Source organism: Gymnoscopelus braueri, assembly GCF_963280865.1.
Source record: "Gymnoscopelus braueri genome assembly, chromosome: 16".
NCBI lineage: Eukaryota > Metazoa > Chordata > Actinopteri > Myctophiformes > Myctophidae > Gymnoscopelus > Gymnoscopelus braueri.
In genome coordinates, this window is record NC_137616.1 from 35,941,957 (window position 1) to 35,959,456 (window position 17,500).

The 17,500-nt window shown below is 41.0% G+C and overlaps 1 protein-coding gene and 1 pseudogene across 2 annotated transcripts in view; one reads left to right on the forward strand and one right to left on the reverse strand.

The window, feature by feature from the left end:
* LOC308103576 (homeobox protein OTX2-like) overlaps window positions 1-124 on the forward strand; it is a 1,938-nt pseudogene extending 1,814 nt beyond the window's left edge. Inside the window, exon 3 of the transcript in view lies at window positions 1-124. This exon is cut by the window's left edge and continues 501 nt beyond it. The product of the transcript in view is annotated as a homeobox protein OTX2-like (transcript).
* The window catches only part of LOC308103590 (E3 ubiquitin-protein ligase pellino homolog 2-like), a 243,242-nt gene that overhangs the window by 194,201 nt on the left and 31,541 nt on the right, over window positions 1-17,500 (reverse strand). The window lies entirely within an intron of this gene.

Sequence of the window (17,500 nt, forward strand, 5' to 3'; positions counted from 1 at the left end):
CAGTGGCGCAGCGGACTGTCTGGACTATAAGGACCAAACCGCCGCCTCGTGGGAAACTCAATTTCAACTCGGACTGTTTGGATTATAAAGACAGGCCACGTCGTGGAAATTTCAGGTGTTGTGAAAATATCTTGCCCAACTCAAGACTATATCCCTCACCGCTACGTTGGGTGCTGCTTCGTCGCAAAACATTGGAGATCTGTTTTTTGTTTTTACGACTAAAAGCCCCAAATAGGTCTACCTCTTCCTCGGGCAGAACAGAGACAGTTGTTTCACCTGTTGGGTTAACTTATGTTGGGTTAACTTATTGAACATTCAGAGTGAACTCTCCTGTAATAACTTTGATCAACGACATGAACGAACACATCGTTAGCCAGAAGAAAATGACCAAGAAAGAGAGTCCAGCTTCAGCTAAGTGGAATGGCTGTAAACTGCATTTAATTATGCTCCATCGTAAAGCGATGTCGGTGGCACCAAACATAGCCGATCTACAAACTCACAGAGCGTTTCAGATGCGAGGCATTGTGAGCTGTAGAGCGTGTATTTTCAACGCCGACACCGTTGTACGACGTAGGCTACTATTAATTAGGTATCAGAACGACCCTCTCTTGTCTTTTTCGCTTTTTGACTGGCGAGCGGAATGGGCCCTTTGATCAAAGCGGCGCGTGTGTGTGTGTGTGTGTGCGTTTTTGAGAGAGAGAGAGAGAGAGAGAGAGAGAGAGAGAGAGAGAGAGAGAGAGAGAGAGAGAGAGAGCACCTCTGACGTGAACCCGATGCACTATTTAATTTATGAAAAACAATGTTTATAAGACGGTAGTTGTAAGAGACAATCAGTCCGTATGCCTGTGCGCATAATGTCCCATAAATGTGTTTTTTCCCTTTCTGTGTTAGATTTGAAAATGTGATTCTTTGTAATACTTGTATGCAATTTTGTTTCGCGTCCCACGACCCCCAACTGTGAATGTGTGTTTTAATTTCTGTCCTATTGTTACACGATAATTTATTACCTATAACAAAATATTAGTTGAAATATAGGGAGTGCATACGGATCATAGTGGGTAAATCAGGTCAACGGGAAATGTCCATTCAAGCATCTTTGACAATTGTATAAACTGCTGTGAAGAGGCCATCACGCACACTAATACAAATAAAGAACATTTGAACTGAATCCACATTGATGTCTGCATGTGTATTGTATATATAGCCCTATAAAACGTTCTATTTTATTGCATTATCATCATCATCATCATCACAAAAATCACAATTAGGGCTATCACTTTCATGCATGGCACAGTGCACATCTATGGAAGGAAAGGCAGACAGGAATGTGCAGTAAGGCAAAAAACTATGTTAATCCTGTCCCATAAAGAGGATAATCCAACATTTTATTGACGGGCCTGTGCTTTGGTTCAGAGGCTGAGCTCACCGACCTTTCATGATGACTCCGTCCAACAGGCAACCACCCACACAGGGACAACTTTAGAGACTTTATAAAGATGTTATTGAATATGGGGAGAGAGAGAGAGAGAGAGAGAGAGAGAGAGAGAGAGAGGGAGGGAGAGGAGAGGAGGGAGGGAGGGAGGGAGGGAGGGAGAGAGACCTATAAGGCTGAACTTGTTCAGGGGCCCATGTGCATGGATTAAAGAAGAAGGTTTAGGCTATCGGTCTAATTAGGCGTTGACAGATCCTGGGACGTCAATAGAGGCTCTATATAATTTTGACGTGACTTTTCGCAGCCTTTCTGGTCCTTTGTTGTCCATTTACCCCCCCCCCCCCCCCCCCAGCCCAAAGACATGCACACGCAATTATAAACATACTTTTTTTGGGGTCGATAGTCGTTGAGGTTTGCGAAATGAAGCATTCATCCTCCCATATTCTGTAGGCTATTAAGAATAATATAGGTTATATATAAGAGGGAATACATTATTGGAATATTTTAAAGGAAATTTGGTCAAATTAGTTGTTAGGCTATTTATTCATTTTAATGGGAGATAGACTCTACCATTGTTTTATCCAGATTAAGTGAAATCAGTTTCTTAAATAATTTGAGGCCTATATTAGAAAAATCGAAATGCAAGTTGTGAATTGTAATCGAATTTTGTCACAAATATTAGGCATGCCTTAAAAAGTTCCGTTTATGTCAAGCCAATTTATCAATAGCCAAACAGTGGACAAATCATATTTAATAACAAGCCACGTGGCATGTAAACGCAACCATTAAAAACGAATAGAGAATAGGGAACAGCCTTTATTAATTATGAAAAGGCATCCATCCTGCATCCAACCCCTTTCTGTTAAAATCTCAGAGGAACATCAAGTTCCACAGGTTCAATAAATGTCACTCAGATTAAAAACTTAAGTTTCTTAAGACGTCAACAGAGTGGCAGTAAGTCACTCTTCGTGGGCCCCTAGAACCTGCAGTAGATCCCATTCCGGAGCGTTCTGTTTTAATGAAGCCCCACGCTGCACTGAAGGGGACATTATGGACATATGGATCCGGCAGACGCGCCTCATTAATCCCTCTCGTCGCATTCGAGGATGTTAAACAATAAGACACGCATTCGGAAGCCCCGCTCTTGGCCGAGGCGACGACACTGAACAGTCGGCCAGTCAGACCAGTGCCTGGGGCAGGGCTTTCCCCAAACCACACCACTCACAGTCACTGTGTACCAAACGGTACCAAACCAATCCCACGTGTCACCACGACTCCCACGAGCAAGGCAGGCCGTGGCGTGCACACACGAAAGCATATGTGATGGCGAATTACAGACTGAAACTGTTGATAGGCTATTATCGGAAATATGAGGAGTTATTTTCGATTAGGCTACTTTGACCTTTTAATTCCCTGTTTCAAATTAGGTCTACTGTTTTCATTCAGTGACCTTGAGAAACTTTTCGCACAATGCCAGTTATTTCTACACTCAGGAATTGTATCAACAAGCACACTGGTGGACAAAGATGGGAGTATTTATTTGAGGAATAACTGATGAATCCCATAGCAGTTAAAAAATAAATATAATATAAGAATAATAATAATATTAATAATAACAACAACAATAAACGGACCGTTTTTTATTACAATAAAAATTGTCAGTTATCTAATTACTTTGTTGAAATCTGAAATAATATAAAAATGTGTTATTTTGTAATGATTGAATCATCTTGAAAAACTGTTGTCAATTTGCATTTTATATATATATATATATATATATATATATATATATATATATATATATATATATATATATATATATATATATATATATATATATATATAATATATATATATATGTGTGTGTGTGTGTGTATATATATATATATATATATATATATATATATATATATATATAAACTCTCCATATATTTATACATATAATTTAACCGATGGCTTCACAGTGGCATTGGAATGCCTCCTTCTGAATAAACTGCCATTTGTGGGAACTGAACCTACAAATTCCCAAACAACCGTTTCAAACCAAATAAATAGGCACAAACGGGATAAAGAGGCATTTTAATACAGAACAGAACCTCAGTGATAAACGTGTGAGAATGTAACCGAACACCATTGTTATGCAGAAACATGTGTCCTACATTCCCAGCTAGACAGTGTCTATCATATTAAATCAACACACCAACACATACATAATTCATCTAAAAATGAATCTCATTTAAACCTAATGAAACAATAGTGTTTCTGTACTCCACAGGAACCTCCTGCCATACCAATCTGATGGCAGTTGGGGAATAATGGTAAAATGGCTCCATGCAATACACAACATACACACACACACACACACACACACACACACACACACACACACACACACACACACACACACACACACACACACACACACACACACACACACACACACACACACACAGACACAGACACACACACACACACACACACACACACACACACACACAGGGTTAATGCATCCTGACCCTCTCAAAGCATGTTAAAGCATGCCATGTCTGGAGTGTTTTCAGGATTACACGATTTGATGAAATTTAACAAAATTATGCACAGACAAAATGTTAATGGCCATACAGCAAAATGTGCTGTTAAATTGTTATGCACAATAAAGAACTGATTAAATTAATCTAATTCACACAAAACTATCACCTTAGTGTAATTGTTTCTGTACAAATAAATACTGATTGATTGATGTTTCTATTGACTAAAAGGATAAAACACAAAAAAAAGCTTGAGAATATACAATGCGCCCTATCTTGCGTGCCACCTTACCTCTTATGCCTAACCCTTTTAGGGATTTTTTACTATTTTGAAAAACATGTTAAAATAGTGAAAATAGCGGACCTACATCGACATATTGTGAGCTTGTAGATTGGCTATTCAAGCTATTTTAAAATATAAAATAGTAAATATGCCCAAAAAGTTTATGTATAGGGGTAAGGTGGCACGCAAGATAGGGCCCATTGTCTATTGGCCTATATAGCACAGTAAATGTGTGGATTTATTTCTCTCTGTTACCTGTGCCAAAAGACATGCATGTTAGAGACATACTCCTGCCAATGCCCTCGAGCAAGGCACTATAGAGCTGGTCATGTAGAGTTAAATGCCAATTGCGTACATGTAAATGTATAGCCTACTTTTCAATATATCTTTCTTTTTAAAGTAAATTTAAACATTCACTTCTGTTTTTGTTGAATATGTCAGTAATGCACATGAATATATCACTAATTGTCAGCAAAGAGATTTGCTGTAGAGGGGAAAAAGAGGGGGCCAACGATAGAACCCATGGTGAACCCTGGGCAATGAAGTATAGGGTTTAATAGACCAATTGTTTACATTAAACTTAGTTGGGTGCTTATATACACAGTAAAAATCCTGAAAGGAGTATACACTGAGTGTAATAAATGGACCCTTTTTTACACTCCCAGAGTAATATTAAGAATACTGCTGTGTCGTGTGTCACGTTTATTTGGAATGGAAGATGTGCTATATTTGGCAGGTTTGTGTGGGAGGTTTGTTTGGGACAGCTCCAGTTATTTGATGGAAACTGTTATAGATATTGGATGTAATCATGCTGAACCAATAATATGACCAGTTTCCACCTTCTGTTGATGCTATTTTTGGTTGGCAGCCACAGCACTTTTTTTCCCCCACAGTCATGTGATTAAACTGCTGGTGTTTTCTCAACACATGCCAAAGGGCCTCTTGAAACATTAATAGCTATTTAGCTTGTTAATAAAATATATAAAATAAATTCCCTTCAGGGTACAATATTTTCAAATAAAGTTCAACCACTTTAAACCTGGCAGCCTATTATTAGGCAAGGCATTATAGGTGACATTTTTCAAAAAAACTAACAAACTAAAAATGTTCAGAAATTTTCAAATTCTTAGATTGCCTATTTCTTACTGCATGACACCGCCGTACGACAAAGTATAAAACAGGGCTTAAGTGGTTACAATTTAAATAAAAAATGTATAAAATAAATAAAGTTTAAAATGTCCATCCACCACCATGCAATTTGATGTGATTGGTTGGTTTAGGCATTTACTGTATATAAACAGGTTAAAACAGCACATAAGAGCACTAGATACAACAACTATAAGCCTGCTATGAAATCATAGCCTATATGGTTTATTACACCAGGCCAGATAAAAAATGGTCCTGCCTGTGATTTATTGTTGGTCCTGCACCTATGCTATACCCTCCCAGTGGATGTGCCAGTTCTATTATTCTCTTATTACGCCATCATCCCCGTTAATATTTCAGTTAACATTGAATTAGGAATAGTGACTGATCTCATGAGCTTGTTATGAACTAATACTATAAACCCTATAAAGAAAGTCTAAGTTAAAAGACTCCAGTTTGGTTCAGTATTTCTGCTGTGTTACTTTCCATATACCCATAAGTGCACAATCCTAGGTGCAAATTTAACACGAGGAGTAAAATGGACACATACGGTCCATTTTGAATCAACATACCAAAACCCACAAATAACTAGATATTCTCAACACATGAAACACAGCACAGCATAGCAAACACACACGCACACGCACACACACACACACACACACACACACACACACACACACACACACACACACACACACACGCGCGCGCACACACACACACACACACACACACGTCACCCACACATGCATACACACGCATAAAGCTGATTACAGCTTTTAAGAAAATCCAACATATGTGAGAAAAAAAATGAATTGCCATTAGGGACTTTATATAAAGTTAATACCTAGTTAATGTGTCTTCCTCTTTCCCAGTAAATCATCCATTTAGCTTCCTGACCTTTCAGCCTCAGGATTAAATGGACAGTGGACCACCAGCCAACAAAGCCCATCTACCCTTAGGCATGCAGACCATTAGCAGGAAAAAAAATAAAACATACGCAAAGCTCTTTATAGCAGCGCAAAAGCAAGATGTTCTGATGACAGATTACATGCATCTAAAGGCACAATTTGCGCCCATAAGCTTGTTGTGAGGCTAAAAGCATTGGACGCAAACAGAACGTGTGAGGGGCGCTTTATCAAGGTTTACTATGGAAATCTGACCTTCTGAAACGGGCAAGGAAGTAACGGATGTTCTTAACTAAAGCAATAGCATTTGATCGTCATGTTGTGCCCCCTGGAGGCAGGATTTAATTCCAATGCAATGCAACATCAGATGAAGATTTAGTAATTAACACTAATTACTGAAATCATTACTAGTATAGTGTGTGTTTCGAGGCAATACCTTGACCAAGATTTGTGACTGGTTTTCCTGATATAATGTTAAAAAAAATTAAAAATATTTTAACCACAGCTTCCATTCTGGGGTGAACATTTGGCGAAAATAATAAAAAAGCATCACATTGTGACACAATGTAAGCTTGTAGATTGGCTAATTTCAGCAAAGAAATTTGATGTAGAGGGAAAAGCCAAGGATAGATGGGGACCCTGGTCAACTGGGTATAGGTTTAAGAGGCTAACCCCATGTCATTCTAAGCAAAAATGAAAAATTAAAATGTGAGTAGTCTACTACTGGTTAAAAGTATAACTTATGATGATGGTGAAAGCATTCCACAAAGGAAGCAGCGGTGTAGCCAGCAGGTAGCATTTTCTGTTTCACCGTCTCACTCCAACATCAGCCTGATGGTAAATGCAGGACATCTGAATACCTACTCCAAATCATTTCAAAGAGTACTTGAAGGACGTTTGATACAAAATGTGTCATCTCAATATACACTGATGTTGTGAGGAGGTGATGAGGTATGATGTCAAAGCTAATGTAGAATGTGTAACGGAGTCACTGACATTTTGTCACCACTTTACAGACAAAGTTTAACTCAAAAAGGCCTCATCAATGCTACATGCTGGCTAGAATTGATCAATGTGCATGATAATCAAATGTCAAATAGTACACGCTAACCACAAAATGACATAAAGGGAGCATTGATACAAAAGAACCATGGGCTATTATTCCAAGAAAACGCTCAGAAATTGAAACAGAACTGTTCATAACTGCCATGAATAATTTTTATACAACAAAATGGTTCCATACAGAGCCTAAAAAGCAATTGTTTTATATTTATTATTTAAAATGGCTCAGTTTTTAATTTTTGTTGCAAAAATGTATGTACCCTATACCAAAATGTAGTGGTATTACAGTGACAAACTGGGAGGTCAAAGGTCATGGGGCCTCCTCCATCAGCCAGGAGAGCAAGATTCAAGATTCAAGAATTAGTATTTGTATTTGTTATGTCTCACAAGAGTTACATTATTTGGTTTCGGTTCCTCAACATCGTAGCAAAACAATAACAAAGGAAATAATTAACTATATAAACCCTTTCTACTCACAGTGTGACGTGTTGTGAACTTTTAGATCAAAGCCACTGAGCATTATTTTATACTTCGTCGCACAACTGTGTTGTGTAAAAATTGTGAAAATCTACAAGCTCACAACGTGACTAGCTCGTATATGTATATTTTTAAATTTGTATTATTCGCCTATAATGACATGCCCAAAATAGGGCAGGATTATTCATATAGATTATTTGACTAAATCATAATTATTGTTTTTTTTATAATCAATTAAATCGACTAACTCGATTAACTGTTGCACCGCTAGAGATCTGCTGTGAAAAACAATGAGGACTCAGACAGGAGGAAGTGGAAATGAATGCCATTGACCAGTTCAAAGATGGGGCATCCCCCCCCACCCCCCCACCCCTCCCATTCTGTGGGCAGATGGAGGGGTAGTGGAGCAGAGGAGGGTGGATGCATGCAGGGTGTTTTGTTGACAGATGCTCCTCTCCCCTCGCCCCCCCGTCCCGTCCTGTCCCACCTGTTAAGGGCGTCCACAAGCTCGCGGACGCGTGTGTGACTGTACAGAAACACGCAGCGAGGTGGCAGAGGGGTGGGGGTGGTGGCGTGGTGGTGGGGGCTGTAAATACTGGCACGTGCACTTCTCTGACTATAGCTTCCTTGGGTTGTCCGTCTTGTTTGTGTGTGTGTGTGTGGGTGGGTGTGCGCGCATGCGTTTGTGAATGTGTCTGCATTGGGTGTATGTATGCTGCCTGATTCTAATAGTCTGTCTCTAAACACACAATGCTCGCGTGCGTGTGCGTGTGCATGTGTGTGTGTGTGTGTGTGTGTGTGTGTGTGTGTGTGTGTGTGTGTGTGTGTGTGTGAGATTATGGGTGATGCATTTTACGTGTGTGTGTGTCTGTGTGTGTCAGGAGCGTGCCTCACTGTACCCCCTCACAGCCTCCACACGCCTGGCCACCTGCTCTGGGATTATAGAGCATGCGGATTACACGCGTCACAATGAAGATACACCAAACACTAAATATGCCCTCATTCAACAACAACACACACACACACACACACACACACACACACACACACACACACACGTGACACACACACACACACACACACACACACACACACACACACACACACACACACACACACACACACACAGGAAAGCCTTGCTAAAATGACCTCACAACTAATAGCTTGTAGCTTCTCTGATGTGTTTATTGACACATTTCTTAAGCGCACAAATTATGTTCAATGATCAATGTGTTCAAATTTGTTTGCGTTTTTGCTTTATTTTAGACAGGACCTTAGAGAGACAGAATAACCCAAAATGACTACTTAATTGACCGGAGTCCCCCAGGGGTGTATACTAGGCCCCCTCCGTTTTTTGCTCTACACACTAAATATCCTCACGCCATGGAAAAAAAGCGATTTTATTAGCTATTTTTGCATAATGTTCACCCCAGAATAGGGACGCTAGGGTTCAAGTGGTTAAATATATATGGTCGACACACCATCCAGCGAGCTACTGGTACCTCTCTTAAGAGGTTTGATCCCCCACCGTTCATACGATATGTAGTATGTTATTTATAAAGTTATTTCCTTATGTGAGTTCATTGCATCACTGACTGAAATAATGGATTGTGTGTGTGTGTGTGTGTGTGTGTGTGTGTGTATGTGTGTGTGTGTGTGTGTGTGTGTGTGTGTGTGTGTGTGTGTGTGTGTGTGTGTGTGTGTGTGTGTGTGTGTGTGTGTGTGCGCGCACGCGGGTGCGTGTGAGTGTGTGTGAATGCGTGTGAGTGTACATGCATGCGTACATGCGTGTGTGTGTGCATGCGTGTGTGCGTGCTCGCTGTGCAGGGAGGTGTTTACACCACTATGACCTACAACAGACCTGTTGTCCTACTTTCCACTCATAAAAACAGTGTGTGACATCATCATCCAGACCACCGGGCCTGCCAAACAAGGTCAGCAGCGCTTTAGGAAACACAACAAAACAATTACATTAACGTCAACAACAACAGCCGGGTCAAAGCGTTTGTAAAAAATGCAAATGAAAATTTTGATCTGTAATGATTAAAAATTATGGATCCAAAATGTATTTACTTTCATAAATTAAACCTGCCACTGCCTAGGTATATACGGGACTCCCTCTACTAGTATAGAATATACAGAAATGCATAATTGGGGCGCCCGCTGGCCTAGCGGTCCAGGCGCATCCATATACAGTATACAGCTTGGCGGTGTGTCGCGGGTTCGACTCCCAAACCCAACGACCTTTGCTGTGTGTCACCCCCCCCCCACCTCTCTCCCCATTTCCTGTCAGCCTACTTTCATCAATAAAAGCAGAAAAAGCCCCAAAAAATATCTTTAAAAAAAAGAAATGTATAATTGGACATCATTAATTAGCCACATCTGTTGTGGCCCCTCTTTAAAAGAATTAGTAGCATAAAGGGGTGCAACAGTTAATCAAACTAATAAATATAATCAATTATAAAAATTAATAGATAATCAATTCTATTTTTTTTTTAAAGATTTAGTGGAAAACTAAATTGGCTATTATTGCTAATTTTGTGTGACACTGCAGTATGTGTGCTTCTCTGAATGTTTGTGCGTCCAACTTTTCCCAGCAGACCAGTTGCCCATTTGCCTCTAAACGTGGCATAAATATTGGTCATGGGTCTCGCCTTTGACCAATCAACGTATTCACTCTTCTCAGAACTTTTACAGTTTACATTAATATTACATTTTTGCCCCATATTTTGGCCAATAGGGCACCCAGAGCCATTGAGACACTGAAGAATTAAAGAGGACTAATCGTAATTAATAAAAACAAATCTGTTCAAATTTATCTTCGATATTAAAAAATTAAACGAAATAAAATATGCTTCATGATTATTCAATCAATCTAAAAAGTATACGATAGAATAATCACTAAGAAAATGGATAGTTGCAGCCGTATAGTAGCGTGGCCCCTGGCTGGATAATAACACATTGGAACAGTGCGGCTGACAGCCCTGCCATGGTGTTGACAACATCATAGGGGCCCATGCTCCTTACAAGCAGCAGGAACATGCAACGCTCACCCAAGTGTTTCTCAATAGACTTGTCCTCAAAAGAATGGGATGACAGGGGTGCAGCGGAGCATGTGGATTGTGCAATCATCACTTTGTATGGAGGCTGAAGGGGCAGTTTGTGCCATGATGACAACTGAATTTCCCCCCATGGGCTCAATAAAGGTCTATCTATCTATCTATCTATCTATCTATCTATCTATCTATCTATCTATCTATCTATCTATCTATCTACTGTATCTATCTATCTATCTATCAGCCTTCTCTTGTTGTGAGTTCCATGTAAACAAGTTGTGTGTAAATCCATAACTTTCATGTTCTACCCGGGATACCTACATTCAGAGTTACTGTTGAGCTATAACGAAGAGCACGGTTGGAAAGGCAAGTTCCATTTGAGTTTCATGCAACCACGGGATCAAAAATGTATCAAAGAATGTATCGCCGCAGTTGCGTTAGTTATTAAATATTAACATACTCTACCATACAGATAGGTTAAAATTACATTTTATTCACAAAATAATGTTATGAATTGCAGTTTTAAAAGGATAGTTCACCCCCAAAATGACTTTTTTTCTATCGATTACACAACCCATGGAGACTTGAAATCATGGAGATTCTTTAGCTTTTGCCGCATTCCTAAGCCAATAATTTGATGACCGGTGGCGGTGCCGGTAGGAGACTCAAAGTGTGAACTTTGAGTCTCCTATACCGGATACATTAGCATCTTTCTGCCGGTCATCAAATTATTGGCTTAGGAACGCGACAAAAAAAAAAGAATCTCCATGAATTCAAGGCTTCATGGGGTGTGTAATTGATAGAAAATAAGTAATTTTTTGGGTGAACTATCCCTTTAAGGTCTATTTTGTATTATCTCATATTCCATAAGCAGTTTAAAAAAAGACATATGGAACAGCGCTTTGGGGGGCTCGACATAAACTATGACCCGGGGCATAACTAGTCCCTCTTCACGGCAATTATTAACACAAATTTAACATAGTCAAATGTACTCTGATAACCACTTGTTGGGTGGAGGTACCGATGTAGCAGGGTAGCAGGGACCCCCATGGGGTTAGTAGGTTTGTTTTGCTAATGACTCCATCATTGAGTTTGCTCTTGGTAATTGGTGCCATGCTGACACACTGTCGTGTCGGGGGAGGGGCTCATACATACAGACCAGTGCTCCGCCCCTCTCTGACAATAAGGTATTGTTGCTGAGTGTGTGTGTGTGTGTGTGTGTGTGTGTGTGTGTGTGTGTGTGTGTGTGTGTGTGTGTGTGTGTGTGTGTGTGTGTGTGCGTGCGTGCGTGCGTGCGTGCGTGCGTGCGTGCGTGCGTGCGTGCGTGCGTGCGTGCGTGCGTGCGTGCGTGCGTGCGTGCGTGCGTGCGTGCGTGCGTGCGTGCGTGCGTGCGTGGTAAGATGAAGATGTAATGAATGAAAAGGATGCTGAATTGGAGGGAAAAGTATTGTCAAAAGTCAAAAGTATTGACTATCGTTATTTGGCATATACAGTACATAACACATGCATTATTAACTATATTAGCAGCAGTGCAGCTGTGTTGCTTTTTACTACAATTAGGAAAGCGTGGATTGTGTGCGTTCGACTTCACCCAGCAGACCAGTTGTCCAATTGCCTCCAAACTTAGCACAACTATTGGTCATGGTCTGGCCTTTGACCAATCTACAAACGAGACGCTACAGTAGAGTGTTTATTTTCTGACCATGGTGTCCGTGTGTTAGACTTAGAGCAATGAGGTATTATACAGACGGCATGTATGGAGAGGGATTATCCGTCGCCAACCGTCTTTAAAACATAACAGACAGATTGCAGAAATAAAACAATTTCATGAGCGCGTCAAGTAGGTCAACAACATTGTTGACCTGGTTTGTCTTTAAGTCATTCATTCAACATCATTGCCACCTCAAAAAATTGAGGATCCGTTCTCCACATCCATTCAATTATTTTCCTTTTGAGCTATTTGGTCTCTGTATGTGTGCTTGCTGCTCACTATGCAGGCCAAGAAGTGAGTGGAAGAGTCCGGGGCGGTGCGGGCACAGAAGTGTTGGAGGTGGCACTAAATTATACCGTTTAAGGACTGCGTGCGTGCGTGCATGTGTTTGTGTGTGCTCGAGTGAAGCCGCATGCCTCTGGCCATCCACAGAGATTCCACGGAGACCCATATGGGTCCATTTGTACTCATGTCTGAGTTGAAATAACATTGAGGAATTTATTCTGTACCTTCAGGGTTCCTTTATTAGTGAGCCCTGAGTCCTTGGAGGCCAGTAGGTTGTCACCCTGCTGCCTGTGTGTTGGCATGCTCTGTGGCTCTGTGGATTTATCAGCTTAACACACACGTGCACGCACGCACACGCGCACTTGTACTCACAGTCACCCATAAATGAAAAGCACGCATATTGCACACACACACTTGCTTTTTGCCCACAGCGGGGGGTTACTCTTCCATTCCACCCTCCATCTTCCCCTACCCTCCTCTTCCTCCTCCTCCTCTCCGTCCTGCTATCACATCGGACAGGGTCTGTTTATAGGCGCCGCGTGCGCCAGGGAGACGAGAGAATGGGGAGAGAAAGGGTATTATGCCAGCGGAGAGAGAAAGAGAGGGGAGCGCGCGAGAGAGGAGAAAAGGCAGACAGGGTATTATGAGGGAACAGGATGAGAGCAGTGAAGGTATTTGGAGTCTTTATTCGCCTTCCTAAGCCACGGGCTCCGCTCCCAATCCGATTGGTCGATACAGCCAGGCATGTAAATGAAATGCAAAGCAGAGAGACCCGACTTCCCTCCAACAATTTGTGCAACCCCCCCCCCCCCACCCCGACACACACACACACACACACACACACACACACACACACACACACACACACACACACACACACACACACACACACACACACACACACTCACACATTCGCTCTTCCTCCAACCATCTTCTTTTAGTTTTTTATAATCAATCTGTCTTCAGCATCTGTGTGTTTTGTGCTCTACTTCTCTCTCCCTCTCGCTCTCTCTGGTAGATAATGATTCATCTTTCATGTGAGAGTTGAACTCTGTCCATCTCTAATGTTTGACTCTGAGGACTTAATCCACAGATTCCACACAAGCTTTTTATTTCCTGGGAAACTCAGTGGGTCTTTACGCATGCTCATGTGACGTGCGTGTGAGCGTGCCTGCGTGTGTGCGTGCATGGGCAGATGTGTCTGCGGGTGTGTGACATGTGTCTGTATCAGTGTATGGATATTTATGCATGTACGTATGCATGTACTGTATGTACACATACTGTATGTATGTACATATATATATGTATGTGTGAGTGCACGTGCCTGTGTGTGCATATGCCAAGCACATCCGTTCATGTGCACAACCCATTTGTACAGAGTAGGATGTCAGGTCATCAGATGCTGCTTTCTACAACATCCTGAAAGTCCTCCTTTCCTGCAGTTCAGCAAGAAAAGTGAACCTCAATCGCAAAGCATATTCTCTACACACAATTGTGTTCACTAATGCTGCATCAATGCACCAATACGTCCATGAACTATATATAGGCAGACACCTTCCATGCAGCATGTAGTTATGGTAAGGGATACTCAATACCCCACAACCCCCTTTAGGAGGAGGGTTGGTTGAGAGTAAACTCACCCCAGGGGGTAAAGAGAGCGAGATAATGGCTGACTGGGTGGGGGGGTGTTGTGGCAGGCGTAAAGTCCCTAGCTATGAGATTTTGGCTCGTGGCTTATTTATTTATTTAAAAGTCTAATCAGCTCCAGCAGTGCTTGTGTCGACAGTTCAGCTGACAGACTGACAGACAAGTCAGTCCTAAGACAGACAGAGTCAAGATAGACAGACAGACAGGGAGAGAGAGAGGGGGGGGGTGGATGGCAGGGCTGATGACAGTTTTGAATGCCTGGCCCAGGCCCGCCATCAGTAGAAATCCCCTGTAGCTTTGCCAAATTAGACTTTCCCCTCAGTCCCGCTCTGTAAAATCCTGAGTGTCCATTGAACTCAGAGTGTACAAATGGATAAATTAACACAGATATTTTTACTGTGCAACCTGCAGCCCTAAAAAAATTATAGACTAGAACAGAACAACAACAACAACAACATAACTGCTATATAACTACAACAACTCTAGATGATGCATGCGACCCTGATTGCCATCCACTGTACATGCAGCGGCATTATATTTTTGTGTGGTACATGATTAGTGGCGTTTGATGAGGACATGGAGAGAGACATCACTCAGGACAGAGACAAAGTTTTGGTATGATTCATTTTACACTTACTTTAGCAACGAATTATGTCCTTCAAACTAAGGACACTGACGGGAAATATTAGGCCAAATGAACAGTGGTAATTTTCTCTCTATCATTGGCAGGGATCTCCCTGCAACGTGTTTGGTTATGTTTGTTGTTTGCTTATCATCGTTTAATTGTGTTATTGTGATAACAATTGCGATGGGGAATCTGTTCAGGGGGTTAATGTGTTATGCTGTTTTGTATTATATCCTTCAGTTTATGCATGTTGAGTTTGAGACTAGATATCGTCTGTGATTTTGTATATTGTGATATCGTGATATGGCATAAGTGTTGTCTTTTACTGGTTTTAACCACTTAAGCTTATACTTTCAAAAATGAGAGAAATGTTTCACATGTTTTTCAAAGAAAAATCTAAATTGCCCTCCCTTCCTACAAGCTCACAGCGTGTTGCATCGCAACGTGTTGTGAACTTGTAGATCAGCTATTTTCGCTATGTTTGCAATTATCGTCACATTATCGATATCGAGGTATTTGGTCAAACATAATATTACATATATTTGATTATATATAATATTACCCAGCCCAATTGAGCAGTGTGCTGCGTGTGTTACGAATAAAAGAGTGGTCCTAAAGAAGCTTTTCCTTTCGAACAATCAATCCCTGAAGAAGAGTCCCGTTCCCTATGAACTTTGCTGCACGTCTTTCCCCATCTCTCTCTCCCTGTTTCCTGTCTGTCTCTACTGTGCAACTATAAATAAAGCCCAAAAATCCCCAAAGAATATATTTTAAAAATAATAATAATAAAGAAATTAAAAGGTTCTGCATCGTGGCTATGAGTTGTGCGACCTCTTTTTTCCTTCAGAGCAGAATATTTTTTGTCACTACAATACTATTCAGTCCTAAAAGTCGCTTTAAGTGCAAGCTAGGGTACGACAACCTGGGCGCCAAAGAAAAACTTGGGCATTTGTTGCATATGAAGGTGCTGCTAACATGAGTGGCATATTGGCCTACACTGGAGTCCAAGGCAAGCAAGGATAGCTCTGTAAAGGAGCCACCAGCCATGTATATGTACACTGTGCCTCTCACAAATTAAACCTGATATTAATGATCCACATAAAAGAGAAAATAAAGTTCGATACATTGTTAGCACATTTAGGCTGTGCTCTTTGGGCACAGTATACAGAGAAATAGAACAAAGGAAAAGAGTTTAGCAGATAGGACAATTTATAAAAGGGATGGAAAAACGGTGAGGATGAGAAGGTTGAAGTAGGGGATGCACTGTGGTCACTTACTGCCCATTCAGACTGTTCACCATGCAAATACTGCCGCCTGCTGGCCGCTGCTCTCAACACTGTTGGCTCATCCTGTGGAATACAGTCAGCATCAGTATCATTTTATTTGCCAAATACAATAAAATGCACAGAGTACAGGGTGACAAGGGTACACAATGTTACAAATCAAGTGCTGTAAGCTATGTGGACAGGTGGAAACAAGGCTACCCATTTAGATACCGTTCAAAGCAGGTGGGGAGACATGCAATCAATCAGATTCACAATGTGAACCGAGAAAAGACAAAAGACAATAGTATAGTTATAGTGTACTGTGACTGTGTCATGCTAACTTGTATTACTCCATATGCAAATGAGATTAAATGAGTTAATAATTCAATGCCGTGTTAAAAAAAAATCAGAAATCCAATAGTAGTAGTAGTACATTCCAGACAGCAGCAGTAGCAAAGCTGTGAGCCGGTCCAACTGAACACCAGTTAAGCTAACACGCAATCCTCTGTGTAAAGGGTGCAGTTTTACTGTAGTTAAAGGAGAATTTTGGACTAAGGTTTTCTTACCTTTTCTATGATGTTATGATATCTTAGGATGAATGGTACAGTAGAAAAATGTCATAACTCCATCCTGGGTCCGCCACAGCTTAAAACGTGCGCGGATAGGCCTTGCGCTAGATCGCGTATTTTAATAGCTTTTTGGGTGGTGTAGCCGCCCCTATAAGTGGGGTTGGGACACCTTATTAGCTGTATTGTGATTGGCTCATTAGTACACCCCTAGCTGTACTGTGATTGGCTGACTCTATTGGCTGACTCTATTCAGCACTGTGATTGGCTAGCGAGACACATGATGACATTAATAACCTATAAATAGGATTATGCACTTAAAAAAATCCATTTTTTTTAAGTGAGCTTCCATCACAATGATGATCACTGTGATGACCACACCGCCCACTTCACACTGGGTGTGATTTTTTTTTTTTTTTTTTTTTTTGTGATCTGACGTTCATAGTGACAGAACACTGTCAAAAAAATGAAAATAAAAAAAAAACTAACAGAAGTCTCGCTAGACGAGA